At 44.9% G+C, this 15,935-nt stretch overlaps 1 long non-coding RNA gene across 1 annotated transcript; it reads right to left on the reverse strand.

The window, feature by feature from the left end:
• Positions 1 to 6,924: 6,924 nt before the first annotated feature.
• Positions 6,925 to 7,525, reverse strand: Gm41153. The gene is made up of 3 exons (XR_874629.1): positions 7,459 to 7,525; positions 7,187 to 7,346; positions 6,925 to 6,948 (listed from the first exon to the last, which is right to left on the reverse strand). It is a non-coding gene; the product is annotated as a predicted gene, 41153 (long non-coding RNA).
• Positions 7,526 to 15,935: the final 8,410 nt, after the last annotated feature.

Here is a 15,935-nt window from a genome sequence, read left to right on the forward strand (position 1 = left end):
GCCGCTAATCTGGGTCTCCCTTTTTGTTATTAAGAAAAAAAAAAGACCTAAATAATAAAGTTTATTTCTATAATAATAAGGTTTATTTTTCTCACATTGGTTTATGTGTGTGTGGGTATGTGTCTGCAGGTGTGCATACACGTATCCCATGGATACACGTGGAAGTCAGAGGATAACTTGTAAGAGTCTGTTCTCTGTTTTTACCACATGGTTCCCTGGGATAGAACTCCAGTCATAGGCTTGGCAGCCAATGCCCTACCCCCTGGGCCATTTCTCTGACCCATATATGTAGGTCTAACTAAATTGCTCAGGCTGGCCTGTAACTCAGGCAAACATTGACTTTACAATCATTCTGTCTCATCCTAAAATCCCAGGGATGATGGGCCTGTACCATCATCGGGTCTGACTTCATGAATTTGAATCCAGATGTCAAGCATCCATAGCTTGCTGGCTTTGTCGAATTCATGTAAGTATGAATTCAGGACTGCCTTGGCATGCTTTTTGATTCGCACTCAGAACCTTATACTGAACCTATTCAGAAATATTCGGAAACATTTGATATTGTTATATGTATAAATGGTAGTCATGAGAACTAAATACAAAGGCAACTGGGAGGGAGCGGTAGGAAGAAGGGGTAGGGTGCGCACACACACACACAGGGCTGGGGATGTAGCTCCGCTAATAGAGCACTTATCTAGCATGCACAGGGCTCTGGGTTCCACCCCAGCACTGGGAGGATAAAATTTAAAAAAAAAAAAATTTTTTTTTAAAGTAAAAGAGTGGCGATCTTTAAAATCTGTTAAGTGATTCGCTGTGGAACTCACAGTGGAAGTCCAAACCCCTTCTGTAGGAGCCAAGAAACATAAAAGTATAGTACTACTCCGGAGATACAAGTGTACTTTCTGGCACACACTCCTGTGGGACACATAGGCAACCCAGGACTGGGGTTGGTGGTTTGGGGGAATTTCAGGGAAAAGACTAGGAACTAAAGCTTCCGGTTCACTGTTTAAATCAGAACTTGCATTTAGACTGAGGACCTGTGCTGATTTAAGATACTTATTAGAAAGAAATCTGCCAGTGTAGGACCAGGCTCTGGGAAGCCACAGCAGGAGCTATACGACGGTGAGAGGTAGGGAATCTACGAAAAAGAGGATTGTAGCCAAGAGGCATTGGCATGCACCTTTGATCCCAGCACTCAGGAGGAAGAGGCAGGTAGATCTCTGTGAGTTCGAGGCCAGGCTGGTCTACAGAGTGAGTTTCAGAACAGCCAGGACTACACAGAGAAACCCTGTCTCAGGAAAATAAATAAATAAAGGATTGTATCAATAACTCTAGGCTTCTTCTTTCAAGACCAAGCAAAGTTTAACCATTAGGTACCTAGGTGGGGCTTGCCTTGAATTTTCAGAGCCATCCTTATTGTGATTTGACTGTGCAGAGCTTAGGTCAGGTTAGTGGGATTCATTTTCCCACTGACTGACATGAGGCTGACTGTACACATACAGAACTTGAGACTTTAACCAGGAACTCATTAATTTCACGCTTCCCGCCCACCCTTCTTCTCCCCTTGTAAACTTCGAGCATTTTCTAAAATGAGAATGCGGTTAGGTGGGTAGTCTAGTGAGTAAGCACCCAGAGGAGAGGGGATGACAGGAACAGACTAACAATTCTAAACGCTTCATATTCATATTTAGTATCTCATCTAAGGCTCAGAACACACCGATGAAGTAGGCACTCCCTTCATTCCCTTTTACAGATGGGGAGTCGGAGGTGAATGAAAGCCCTGAGCTGAGTCAGCTGCTCGTGATAGAGCAGGGACCTGAGCCATGGAGTTCCCTGGGTCTGAGGAGCACATTCCTTCTAGAACACTGGCAAACATTTGACAAGTGTCTGATTTCCAAGGTCATGGTTTCCCCTTTCTGAGCCCAACACTGACTGGCTCGTTCCCAGCCTTCTGGCTGACCCATCCATCTACCCATTGCTCTAAACGCAAACGTGCCTAATGGCTCTGCAGTAACGTCCGCCAAGAACAGATCATCTGGAACAGTCTGCAGAGCGCCCTGCTTTAAAAGTGGTCTTAGATGCCAGGTGGTGGTGACACACGCCTTCAATCCCAGCATTCAGGAGGCAGAGGCAGGTGGATCTCTGAGTTCAGGGGCATCCTGATGTATAGAGCGAGTTCCAGGGCAGCCAGGTCTACACAGAGAAACCCTATCTTGAAAAACAAACAAGCAAGCAAGCAAGCAAACAAACAAACAAAAAAGTGGTCTTGGAGCTTGGAGCAGACTTTTCCTCACATCCACTTTCCCACATGATGTAAGTCTGCGGCCAGCTTCACCTCACAGATTCCCAGATTCCTCAGTCAGGAAAAGTCTCAAGAGCAAGCCAGCTCTGGAGACTCAGGACAAATGCTTCGAGGGAAGAGAAAGGAAGATTGAAGCTAGAAGATTCAGACACACAACTCAGACCAAAATTTCTTCTTGTATCCAGCTCATCCAGCAAGTGCCTTCACCTGGTTGCTATGGAAACGTCAGTCTCTGGTGGATGGCAAGCAGCACTTTAGATGTATCATAGGCTACCATGGTAACACCAAAAAACAGAGATGTATTCTTTCTCCTCCAGGAGAAAGGAAAGGAGGAAGCTGCTCTGGAAACTAAGCTAGAAGAGAGTTTTTAGAAAGCCTGCCTCTGACTTTGAAGACAGAATTAATTCAATAGACATCTCCTGTGTGCATGGCAAAAGGCAGAATGAATAAGACTTGTATGGCTTCGCCAGACTAAAAGCATTGAAAAATAATTTGCAAAGAACTCTTAAGCACAGAATGTGCCAAGTACCCACACCTGTAATGCCAACACTCAGAGGCTGAGGCAGGACTCCTGCCGCATGATGGAGGCCAGCCTGGGCTACAGTAAGACCCTACCTCAAAAATCCAAAAGTATCCAGTGAGGCAACTCAGTGGGAGAAGTCTCTTGCCACCACACCTGGCAGAGTTTGATGCCCAGTATTGACATAGTGAAAAGAAAGAACTAACAACTCTCATAAATTGTCTTCTGACTTCCACACATGTGCCCCCTCAACCCACACCACACCACACCACACCACACCACACCACACCACACCACACCACACCACACCCAAACACAAACTGTTGGCTGCCAGCCTAGCTCCATATTCAGTTAGAGACAATATCTCTCTATAACAAGGCATGGGGTGATAGAATAGGACACTCAGTGTCACCCTCCAGTCTACATACACACACACAAACACACACACACACACACACACAAACACACACAAGAAAAAACACAGAAAAGGGCTCATGAGGGGAGCTGGAGGTGGTTAATAGTTCCTGAAGAAGGAAGAGACATGCCGGGCGTTGGTGGAGCACTTTAATTCCAGCACTTGGGAGGCAGAGGCAGGCAAATTTCTGAGTTCGAGGCCAACCTGGACTACAGAGTAAATTCCAGGACAGCCAGGGCTACACAGAGAAACCCTGTCTCGAAAAAAAAAAAAAAAAAAAAAAAAAAAAAGGAAGAGACAGACATTTAGACATTTTCCTTAGTGGTGTATAATGGTGAAGTAGCCATGCCTATGTAAATAACCCCTCGCCCACCCTCTCCTAAGCAACCCTCATTAAACAAACAAAACAACAAAACTCACTGCCAACAAAACACAAAATGAGACCCACCATTGGACAATACTAGGAAGGTATATTAACTCCATCTAGGAAAGTTATATTCTCAAAAGACTGGCTTTCTGACCGGCAGAGGACAGAAGGAAGAGGGATCAGAGCTGGGTAGTTTAGTGAGTATAGTGGTTTGAATAGGTTTGGTCCATAGACTCAAGTGTTTGAATTTGCTTGGACCAGGGAGTGGCACTATTAGGAGGTGTGGCCTTGTTGGAGTAGGTATGGCCTAGTTGGAGGGAGTGTGTCACTGTGGGGTGGGCTTTGAGACCTTCCTCCTAGCTGCCTGGAAGACAGTCTTATTCTAGTTGCCTTTGGAACAAGATGTAGAACTCTCAGCTCCTCCAGCACCATGCCTGTCTGGATGCTGCCATGTTTCCTGCCTTGATGATAATGGATGGAACCTCTGAACCTGTAAGCAGCCTTAATTAAATGTCCTTGCTTAAATGTTCACATTGCTGTGAAGAGACACCATGACCAAGATCTTCTATCTATCTATCTATCTATCTATCTATCTATCTATCTATCTATCTATCTATCTATAGAGAAAGAAAGAGAGACAGAGACAGACTGAGACTTACCCCATAATCTGTTGGCAAATTTGATTCCAATATAACTGATCTGACTTCAAGATCCTCTATTAATTCTCACCTGCCTATTAACACCACTGTGGGTGCCTTAGAGTTCCTGGGGAAGTGTCACCTTTATCTACATCTGCTATAGTGATGGTTTGAATAGGTGTGCACACACCCTCCCACACTGGACTCAAGTTATGAGTGCCTGGCCCATGGGGAGTGACACTTTTAGGAAATATAGCCTTATTGAAGTAGTTGTGGAATTACTGGAGGAATTGTCATTGTGAGAGTGGGCTTTGAGATCTCCTATGTTCAAGCTACACCCAGTGTGGCACATAGTCTCCTTCTGCTGCCTTCGGATCAAGATGTAGAAGTGTTGGCTCTTTCTCCAGCACCAAGTCTGCCTGCATGCTGCCATGCTTCATGCCATGATGATAATGGACTGAACTTCTGAAGCTGTAAGCCAGCCCCAATCAAATGTTTGCCTTTATAAGAGTTGCCATGGTCATGGTGTCTGTTCACAGCAATAAAAGACAGACATCAAACTCAGATCCTCAGGGTTGGTGGCAATGGCTTTTATATACTGAGCCAGCTCCCACATCTCCCCCAACCCTATGCAGTGGAGTTAATACAGGGCCTCACACATGATAAACTCTTTCCCACTGTCTTAGTTAGGGCTTCCATTGCTGTGAAGAGACACCATGACCAAGACTGATCGATCAATTGATCTATCTATCTATCTGTCTATCTATCTATCAATTAAGATAAGATAGATATCCCACTGGTGAAGGTTTTTATTAAACCCACAGAATATTTTTAAGTTAATCTCTTCAAATCTGTTTCCTTGTTTACAATGTAGAAAAGACAATTTACCTTACCCAATTGTGAAGATTAAATGAATAAACACCATGGTTAGAATTATTCCTTTTTGAATTTATGAAATTCCTAGGCAAATGGATGGACCTGGAGGGCATCATCCTGAGTGAGGTAACCCAATCACAAAGGAACTCACACAATATGTACTCACTGATAAGTGGATATTAGCCCAGAAACTTAGGATACCCAAGATATAAAATACAATTTGATAAACGCATGAAACTCAAGAAGAACGAAGACCAAAGTGTGGACACTTTGGCCCTTCTTAGAATTGGGAACAAAACACTCATGGAAGGAGTTACAGAGACAAAATTTGGAGCTGTGACGAAAGGATGGACCATCTAGTGATTGCCACATCTGGGGATCCATCCTATAATCAGCTTCCAAACGCTGACACCAATGCATACACTAGCAAGATTTTGCTGAAAGGACCCAAATATAGCTGTCTCTTGTGAGACTATGCCGGGGCCTAGCAAACACAGAAGTGGATGCTCACAGTCAGCTATTGGATGGATCACAGGGCCCCCAATGGAGGAGCTAGAGAAAGTACCCAAGGAGCTAAAGGGATCTGCTGCCCTATAGGTGGAACAACATTATGAACTAACCAGTACCCCGAAGCTCTTGACTCTAGCTGCATATGTATCAAAAGATGGCCTAGTCGGCCATCACTGGAAAGAGAGGCCCATTGGACTTGCAAACTTTATATGCCCCAGTACAGGGGAACGCCAGGGCCAAAAAGGGGGAGTGGGTGGATAGGGGAGTGGGGGGGTGGGTATGGGGGACTTTTGGGATAGCATTGGAAATGTAAATGAGGAAAATACCTAATAAAAATTTTAAAAAAAGAATTATTCCTTTTAGTAATGCAAGATAGTGCATACCTTTAATCCCAACACTTGGGAGGCAGAGGCAACTAGACCTCTGTAGTTTGAGGCTACCTTGGGCTTCAGTGAGTTCTAGGATAGCTAGGGATCCATAGGGAATCCTAGACTCAAAACAAACACAGCAAACTGCAAGCCAGATGTGGCAAACAACTGTAACCTCAGCCTTTGGGAAACTAGCGCATGCCAGTGGCCACAGATTTAAGGCCAGCCTGAGCTACACAGTCTATGCAAGCTAGGGCTACAGTGTGGGATCCTGTCTACACACACACACACACACACACACACACACACACACACACACACACACACACAGAAGAAACCTGGCCTGGTGAACCATCCTGTAATCCCAGAACTCAAGAGATGACTCAGCAATTAAGCTCACTTGCTGCTCTTGCAAAGGACCTAGGTTTGGTTCCCAACACCTGCATGGTGATTTACAATCATATTTAACCCCAGTCCCAGGGACTCAAATGCCCCCCTCCTTCTGACCTCTTCTGTCAGGCTCACTCATGGTCCACAGACAAACATGTAGGCAAATGCTCATACACATAAAATAAAAATAAAATAAAAATTACGTGAAAGACTGAAGCAGGGCTGGGTACTATGAGTTTGAGGCCAGCCAAGCTACATAACAAAACAATGTCTCAAACAAAAGAACATAGTTATTTAAAGATTTAGCACATGTGTGTGCAAGTGTGTGTGGTATGTGTGCGTGTTTGAATGTTACCTGTGTGGATACCATAGGAAACCAAAGAAGGGCATCAGATCCCTTGGAACTGGAGTTAGTAGCACTTGTAAGCTACAAAACATGGTGCTAGGTATCAAACTCCCCAGCTCAGGAACACAGCAAACCAAAGGAAGGTCTTGTCTTAGAAGAGACATAAGCATACAGTAGGAGACGTCTTTGATTAGGTTTTGCGGTCACCTTTCACTCCTAGAAAGAGAGAACATTAGCTGAAAAATTGAGTGGACCAGACTGGCCTCTAGTTACATGTCTGTGGAGCATTGTCTCAATTGCTAATTTATGTAGGAGCCCAGCCCACTGTAGGCGGGGTCATCCCTAGGCAAGTGGGCCTGGGCTGTCTAAGAAAGGAGGAAGCCCAGCCCACTGTAGGCGGGGTCATCCCTAGGCAAGTGGGCCTGGGCTGTCTAAGAAAGGAGGCTGAACAAACCTGGGGAAGCAATCCGGGAAGGAAGCGGTCCCTCCGTGGTTTCTGTTTCAAGTGCCCACCTTGGATCCCCTCAATGGTGGAGGACATCACTGATGAAATCAAGCCGTTCCTCCCCAACTTGTTTTTGCCTAGTGTTTAGTCAAAACGACAGGAAGCCAACCTACAACAGAGCCCAAGTCAAGCGAGAAGCCTATTTAGAACCGAGGGTTAGTTGGATAATGCTAGCTGTTCCAGGAAAGGATCTGGGTCAGAGTCTCACTGAATCCTCCTACCTGTACTCAGGTGGGAGAACTGGAGGGAGGTTTCTTCTATCTTAGCCCGGACAGGGACTCTTCATTGCCAGCTTCTCTCTACTCTAACCGCCCCCTACGGAGGGATGAGTAACAGCGCTGAGTCACACACAGTGGCACCAGCTGTTATGTACTAGACATTGCCACCTTATATGGGGTAAAAGTACCGCAAAAGTTGTCTTAGATGTTTCCTTACACCCGTGTTGTCTTTCTCTCCAGTGAAGTAAGAACAGAGTAAGAGGCCGGGCAGTGGTGGCGCACGCCTTTAATCCCAGACTTGGGGGCCAGAGGCAGGCAGATCTCTGAGTTTAAGGCCAGCCTGGTTTATGGAGTGAGTTCTAGGATAGCCAGGGCTTCTCAGACAAACCCCTGTGTTGAAAACAAACAAACCAAAAAAAAAAAAAAAAAAAAAAAAAAAACAAACAAACAAGAAGAATAGAGTAAAAAAAGACTGATGTAGAAGACCCAGTGTTCAGAAAGGGGATGGTTGGGGAAAGTCGGGGGTGGGACTATTGAGGAAATCAAACAGAAATAGGGGCCCATCTGAAAAGGGAAGGGAAACTGTCTGTGAGTATAACAGTTAAGAAGAGTCTAAGCCAACTGTGAGGTCCGGTTCGCAGCCTCAGAATGACTAACAAAAAATAGTCCCCGCACCACTCAAGATACATTAGCAGCCAAATCGATAACTATAGGGGACTGGGCCATAGCCAGCAGCTCCTACCTAAAAATAGAATATCATTCTTTTGTTCCCTTCCCATAGGCCCAAAGAATAAAGTAAGATAGGCTTGAGGGATGGAAGGGCTGGGGCAGGGAGAGCTCTGGACACGAGTTAGGACCTAGCCAAGTCCTAGTCCAGTGGCTGCCTGTGTCGCCAGCCAACCTCTAGTACTTTAGTGTAGAAAGTAAATCTGGAGGCTAACATCCCACAAAACCATCACCCCACCTAGAAGGCTGAGAGCTGACAAATTAAAACCTAAGGGCAATTATCCATATTTTTAGCATGATAAAGTCTTAGCATTCTGTTGCCATAGTGATCAGTAAAGAATGGAGGATCTCCACAGAACCCTGCCCCTGAATTCAGGTCCTCTCCTTTAGGTTGGCTCCTAGGCCTGGAGCCACACTCTGGCATAGCATAACCCCTGCTGTGCCAAGCAAGCAGAGGACGGTGCCCCTCAACAGACCTACTCTTGGAATACTTGACTCTCTGGAATTCACTGGTCTTAAATCTGTTATCCCAGGTAAAACTATATAAAGCAAGGGGTAAGAGCTGGTTAGTAAACAGTTGTAGGGGGCTGGAAAGATAACTAAGAGATTAAAGGTACTGCTCACCCAGAGGGACACACACACACACACACACACCTTTTTTAAAAGAGAAAAGGTTGTAGACATCAAGTATGAAGAGCCCTGTGGTACAATGCCCATGCCATTTTTGGATACTGAACTGGGATTCCCATAATCCCATAGGTCAGAGGCAGAGCCTAAAGGCAGACTGGGTGTAAACTCAGAGGCCTCTCTGGACCACAGAACGCCAGATGGCAGTGCTGTCACAGCGCCATCTGGTGGAAAGAGGAGGTTTGTCCTTAGGCACTGAGGAAGTCAAAGTGGCCAGAAGGTTCAGAGATAGCTAAGATAATGGAGGGAGTCAGGTGATTGAGAATGTAACCCAGATACCTATGGGAACCCTCACGTTGGTGTGAGACACTTGCCCACTTTACTCCTGAAGGCTAAGCACAACAAAGAGGATGAAATGCATATTACCAAATTTCAGACCCCTATACCATCAAGGTTTGGGCTCAGAAGTCAACAGCAGATAGCTGCCCCAACTAAGGCCACACACTGGTAGACAACAACCATCTCAACAGGAACTTGCCTTTTGTAGAAGTTTATGTCTGTGTCTTAGTCAGAGTTTCTATTCCTGCACAGACATCATGACCAAGAAGCAAGTTGGGGAGGAAAGGGTTTATTCAGCTTACACTTCCACATTGCTGTTCATCACCAAAGGAAGTCAGGACTGGAACTCAAGCAGGTCAGGAAGCAGGAGCTGATGCAGAGGCCATGGAGGGATGTTACTTACTGGCTTATTTCCCCTGGCTTGCTCAGCCTGCTCTCTTATAGAACCTAGGACTACCAGCCCAGAGATGGCACCACCCACAAGGGGCCTTTCCCCCTTGATCACTAATTGAGAAAATTCCCTACAGCTGGATCTCATGGAGGCATTTCCTCAACTGAAGGTTCTTTCTCTGTGATAATTCCATCTGTGTCAAGTTGACACAAAACTAGCCAGTACAGTATGTATGTATGTATGCATGCATGTATGTATACATATGTATATATATGCATATAATGTGTGTATGTATGTATGCAGATAACCAGTATAAAATCCATTGAGAAGAGCTCACAGAAAGGAGCAGTTTTAACTGTGAGGATCACACAGGGGACGCACACAGCAAGTAATGGAGAGCAGTCCTACTCTGTCCTCTGACTCAAGGTCAAACAGAGAGCTGGTGGAGAAGCACAAGTACTCATAGGAAGGGTGATGGCATCCCACCTTCCACCAAGCTCTGGAAAGTTCCCTAAGGCATCCCAAATGCCTGACAGAAGAGACAGTTCCCACACCTCCTAGCAAGAAGCTGAGCCTACATCATGTTTCTCAATACGTCTATGGTGTTTGTCCGGCAGAGAAAGCTTGGATGCACCCGCATGTTCCAGTGTCCTTTGTATTTGGATGCCCTACAGGTTCTTCTTGGGAACTTATAGGATAAAGGTTAATTTCTTACACTATTGCTCATGGTTTTACCAATGGGGGAAGAATGGAGAACTCACTAGAGTGTTGGAGAAGGGCAATGACGACTTTGAAGATGCACAGATACACGTAGAGGGACAAACGTGTCCAGTGTCGGTATGGATCTCATGCTCCTTTCATGGACACTTCGTTTAGCAGAGTCCGTTCCCAGAGGGTCACAGCAGAAGCTCTTCTTGGTGACTAAAAATGGTCCCATGGGACTGGGAGAGATGGCTCAGCAACTAAAACCACAGACTTCTCCAAAGAACCTGGGTTCAATTTTCAGCACCACATGGCAGCTTACAACCATGTGTAACTCCAGTCCCCAGAGATCCAAGGCCCCTCTATGGCCTCTGTGGGTACTGCACACACATAGCATACAGACATGTATACAGGCAAATGCCTATATGCATAAAATTAAAATAAACCTAGACACTAAATACATAAAAGTGGCCCCAGTTCTTCAGAGTTCCATCCTTGCCTCGAGAATAGCACAAGAATGGAAGAAAAGGCAGAAAACACTAAGAAAAGGCCCTGGTGAAACCCTATGGGACCTTAGAAGGTAGCATACTGTGCTCATTTTACCTGTGTACCAACACTAGTCTGTCCCCATTGTCTCCCTATCATGCTTTTCAAATGTGTCTATCTGAGTGTGTGCCAGCTGTGTGTGGTACCCACAGAGATCAGAAAAGGGCATTGAATTCTTAGAGCCAGAGTTACAGGCAGTTGTGAGCCACCTAACATGGGTACTGGGAACTGAACTCGGGTCTTCTGGAAGAGACTCAAGCTCTCTTAACCACTGAACCATCTCTTGAGCCCCGAAATACACCAATTCTATAAAGCTAGAGCAGAGAGGGTATGGTAGTGGCCACCTTTAACCCCAGCATTTAGGAGGCAGAGGCAGGCAGAGATCTGTGAATTCAAGACCAGACTAGTCTATATAGTATGCAGGCCAGCCAAAGCTACTTAGAGAGATCTTGTCTCAGAATGGAGGAAGGGCTGGAGAGACGACTCAGAGGATAAGAGCACCCACTTCCCTGTTCTGGTTGTGTCTCCAGGGGCCTCAATTGTCTCCCCATCCTCTTGGGGTTCTCACGGGCCCTCTTACCCTGGTGCTAGTGGTGCTGGTCATCTCTAGGGACTGCCCTTCATAAGCTCTGGACTTGCCCGATCATCTGAAGAAGAGTGCCAAGGATGTTTCGCAAGGTGCAAGGTACCTACGCCACGTATCGCTGAGCAGAGCACAGAGGGAGCCATCTGTACGCTTGGCTATCCAGCCAGCTCGTGAGGATCTGGATCTCTCAACTAAGTGACTCACAGAAGCAAGAAAACAGCCCCAGCGGACAGAGATCGGCACAGGAGCTCCGGATGCTAGCCATCACTGCCGGTATCTATCCCACTGACCGTCCTTCCCAGGAGAGGGGAAGCTGGCATTAGGTCTGCGGTAAAGTGACTTTCTATTGTTACCAGGTTACTGATGATAGCAGATTACCACCACTACACTGTGTGTCCAGTTCCCATTCCCCTCCCATTCTAAAAGCACGGCCCTTCGGTGTGTAAGTGCCAGGCAGATTTCAATTTTCTATTACTATACAATAATTAAACAAAAAAAAAACCCGTAAACATCCATTGTTATAGAATAATTAAACAAAAAACTTACATTTCTATCAATATAGAATACAATAATTAAATAAAAACTTTAAATTTCTATTAAAATTTTTTTATCAATACACAATAATTAAGCAAAACATTCAAAAACCCTAGATGATAACAACCATAAAACATCAAGTGATCAGAACTTCCCACCCCAACTTAAGGGATTGGGACAATGGTCTTCTTATATATATTTGTTTTCTGATGCATTGGGGTGAAGTATTCCTGTTTTGGGGCCCCATGGGAAAAATGGTTAGTCTGAGAGAAGCTAGCTGTAGCATTTATTGCTCAGTCTCTGGGTTTATCCAGTTTCTATATTGTCTGTTGTTTGGGCCCTAAGGGGGGTGGGGAATGGTTAGTCTGAAAAAAGCTAGCTGTTGTATTCATTGCCCAGTCTCTGTATTTATCCAGGCTCTCTGCATTTATTGTCTATCCAGTCTATGTATTGTCCATCTCTTTGTGATCGACCACTTGGGCTAGCCCTTTTGAAGTTGACTTGCATGCATTTTTTTTAAAGAAGTCAGTAATTAAGATAGTCTATGAATTATTTGGGCTATTTGCTTTGTGAAGACATTCATGTCTCAAGTGATAGGTTTTGCTTGGTCGGATCTAATCTTTGTAAGTTTCGTTGGGATCCATATTTTTTTCATCCCCTGTAGCTACATAAGCATAACCACATCTTAAAACTATTGCAGGTTTCCATTTTAATGTCAACAAAGAAGAGCAGAAGGGAGTGTTGGATCTGATAAAACAGAAGTTACAGAAAGTTGTGAGCAGCAGCCAATGCTTTTAACAGCTGAGCCATCCCTCCTCAAGGCACACGTTTTCCATAAAAAGGAAAAACATACAAGACTAAAGAAAAGCATTTAATTGGGGCTGGCTTACAGTTTCAGGGGGTTAGTCCATTATCATCATGGTGGAGAGCGTAGCCACAGGCAGACAAGTATGGCACTGGAGTAATAACCGAGAGCTCGTATCTGATCCCCAAGATTCAGGATTAGAACAAGAAACTGGGTCTGTCCTGGGCTTCTGAAACCTCAAGCCCCCTCACCCCAAATGACCACCTCCTTCAACAAGGCTCCACCTTCTAATCCTCAAACAGCTGCATTCCCCAGGGACTAAGCATGTGGAGGTCAGTCCCATTCAGACCACCACAACACTAAATGATCCATCAATATAAAATTCTAGAGGATAGGCAGAAAACAGATGGGTGATTGCCAACATATGACAAGTATTGAAAAGCTGGAAGAAAGGGGCTTTGAAAGGCCATAAGGAAACCTCTAAAGAAATGTTTTCATGGGTGTTTATATATATTAAAATCTATCAAATTGTAGACTTTGACCAGCCTTGGTGGAGCACACCAGCAGGTGGATCTCTATGAATCTGAAGTAAGCCTAGTCTACACAGCAAGCATTGGGCTGACCAGTGCTACAGAGTGAGACCCTGTCCTTAAATAAATAAATAGAATCAAAAATAGATAAGAGACTTTAATATAGACAGTTCTAATGGATGTCAATTACATATAGCACAATGACATGGGGGGGACAGGTAAGGGCGGGGGGTAGGCATGGGGATGGGCATGGTTTGGTGGGCATGCCTATAATCCAGGTCCAGGCACTAAGGAGGCTGAGGCAGGGAGATAGAGGGTTTGAGACCAGCCCAAGCTACATACTAAGGCCTATACTCCAAAAAGAAAAAAAGTAAGACTGGTCTTGGGGACTGGAGAGATGGCTCAGTGGTTAAAAGCACTGACTGCTCTTCTAAAGGTCCTGAGTTCAAATCCCAGCAACCACATGATGGCTCACAACCATCTGTAATGAGATCTGATGCCCTCTTCTGGGGTGTCTGAAGACAGCTACAGTGTACTTACATATAATAAATGAATACATCTTTAAAAAAAAAAAAAGACTGGTCTTGTGGTGTGAGCATGTGATCCCAGCATTGAGAGGTAGAGGCAGGAGGGACCAGGAGTTCACAGTCACCTTCAGTCGCATAGAGAATTCAACACTAGCCTGGACTACAGTGAGATCCTGTCTCAAAAAAATAGGTAAACAGGGTTGATAAGGTGGTCCATCCAGTGACTGTGCTCAACGATCAAGCCTGACAACCTGAGTTTGATCTCTGGGACCCACAGAGGAAAGAAAGCTGTCCTCCTCTGACTGCAGGTGCATAGTGGCAGATGTGCCCACACACACACACACACACACACACACACACGAATAGGACTTTGCTTTTGTTTTAGCCCCAGGTGTGTGATATGGGCTGTATGTGAAATCTGCAGCAGCTGACTAAGATTTGCCTTGTGCTCTAGCAGAAATGTGGTTTTAGCAGCTGCAAATAGTTTGGAATTCTGGGGACTTTTCAGAGTGTATATAAATGCTAGGGCCCCAAGAGGCCCCAGGGTGGTTTGTTGTTTGTTTGTTGGATATTTGTTGGGTGACGGTTGGTTACTGTTGGTCGCAGTTTGTTAAGTAGTTGATTACAAAGAAGAAACAACGTCCGAAGTGATGTGTCTTCAGGTTAAGGGAGAAGGCTCTGGAGTCAGCTGACCTTGGCCTGCAGCAGTTTATCCTTCTAGATGTCATTTCCTTCACTTGTAGAAAGAAAACATACTTCCTGTGTCACAGAGAGTAATGGTTTGTATATGCTGGGTTCAGGGAGTAGCACTATTAGAAGGTGTGGACCTGTTAGAGTAGGTATGGCCTTGTTGAAGTATTTGTGTCACTGTGGGTGTGGGCTTTAAGACCCTCATCCTAGGGGCTGTTGAGACAGTTCGGCAGTTAAGAGCACTGACTGCTCTTCTGAAGGTCCTGAGCTCAAATCCCAGCAACCACATGGTGACTTACAACCATCCATAATGAGATCTGATGCTGTCTGAAGACAGCTACAGTGTACTTACACATATAACAATAAATAAATCTTTTTTAAAAACCAAACAAACAAACAAACAAAAAAACCACCTTCATCCTAACTGCCTTGAAGTCTGTCATCTCCTAGCAGCCTTCAGATGAAGTTGTAGAACTCTCAGCTCCTCCTCCACCATGCCTGCCTGGATGCTGCCATGCTCCCACCTTGATGATAATGGACTGAACCTCTGAACCTGTAAGCCAGCCCCAATTAAATGGATGGTGTCTGTTCACAGCAGTAAAACCCTAACTAAGACACAGAGTTCTTGTGAATAAGTAATAATTTTCATAGAACGACATATAAAACATAAATGAAGTATTTATTCTAGCTAGCCCATATAAAAGACAGAATCCTGGTATTTATTTACAAGCTGTAAGCCTAGATTAGGCAGTCTCTGCTATTCTTACCTATATCCAAATCATATCCCCCTTGTTACTTGCTGTTTGAGTCTCACCTGGACTCACTCAATTCTCAGGTCCTGTCTTTCTCTCTCTACTGCCCAATCACTCTTTTATTAACCAATAGCTTTACATTGGTTTTCACAACAATGGTCGGTGTACATGAGAATGCACTCATCTAGACAACAACCAGATCTTGGGATTCAAACTTTAGCATTTTTTTTTAAAGATTTATTTATTTATTATATGTAAGTACACTGTAGCTGTCTTCAGACATTCCAGAAGAGGGAGTCAGATCTCATTACAGATGGTTGTGAGCCACCATATGGTTGCTGGGATTTGAACTCTGGACCTTCGGAAGAGCAGTCGGGTGCTCTTACCCACTGAGCCATCTCACCAGCCCCCAAACTTTAGCATTTTTATACACAGCAATAGACCAACTCCCAACACAAAAAAAATATAGCTTAGAGATCATATGGTACCTCACATCTGAGATTTCAGCATGCTGGAGGATGAGGAAGGAACATATCTAGGAGTTGGAGCCACTCTGTGCCAGGTGGTAGTGGCACACCCTTTAATCTCAGCACTGGGGAGGCAGAGGAGACAGAGGCAGGTGGATCTCTGAGTTTGAGACCATCCTGGTCTACAGAGCCTGTTCCAGGACAGCAAGAGCTACACAGATAAACCCTGCCCCCTCCAAAAAAAAACCCTAAAACTTA

The sequence above is a fragment of the Mus musculus genome, chromosome 14 (assembly GCF_000001635.26).
Source record: "Mus musculus strain C57BL/6J chromosome 14, GRCm38.p6 C57BL/6J".
Lineage (NCBI taxonomy): Eukaryota > Metazoa > Chordata > Mammalia > Rodentia > Muridae > Mus > Mus musculus.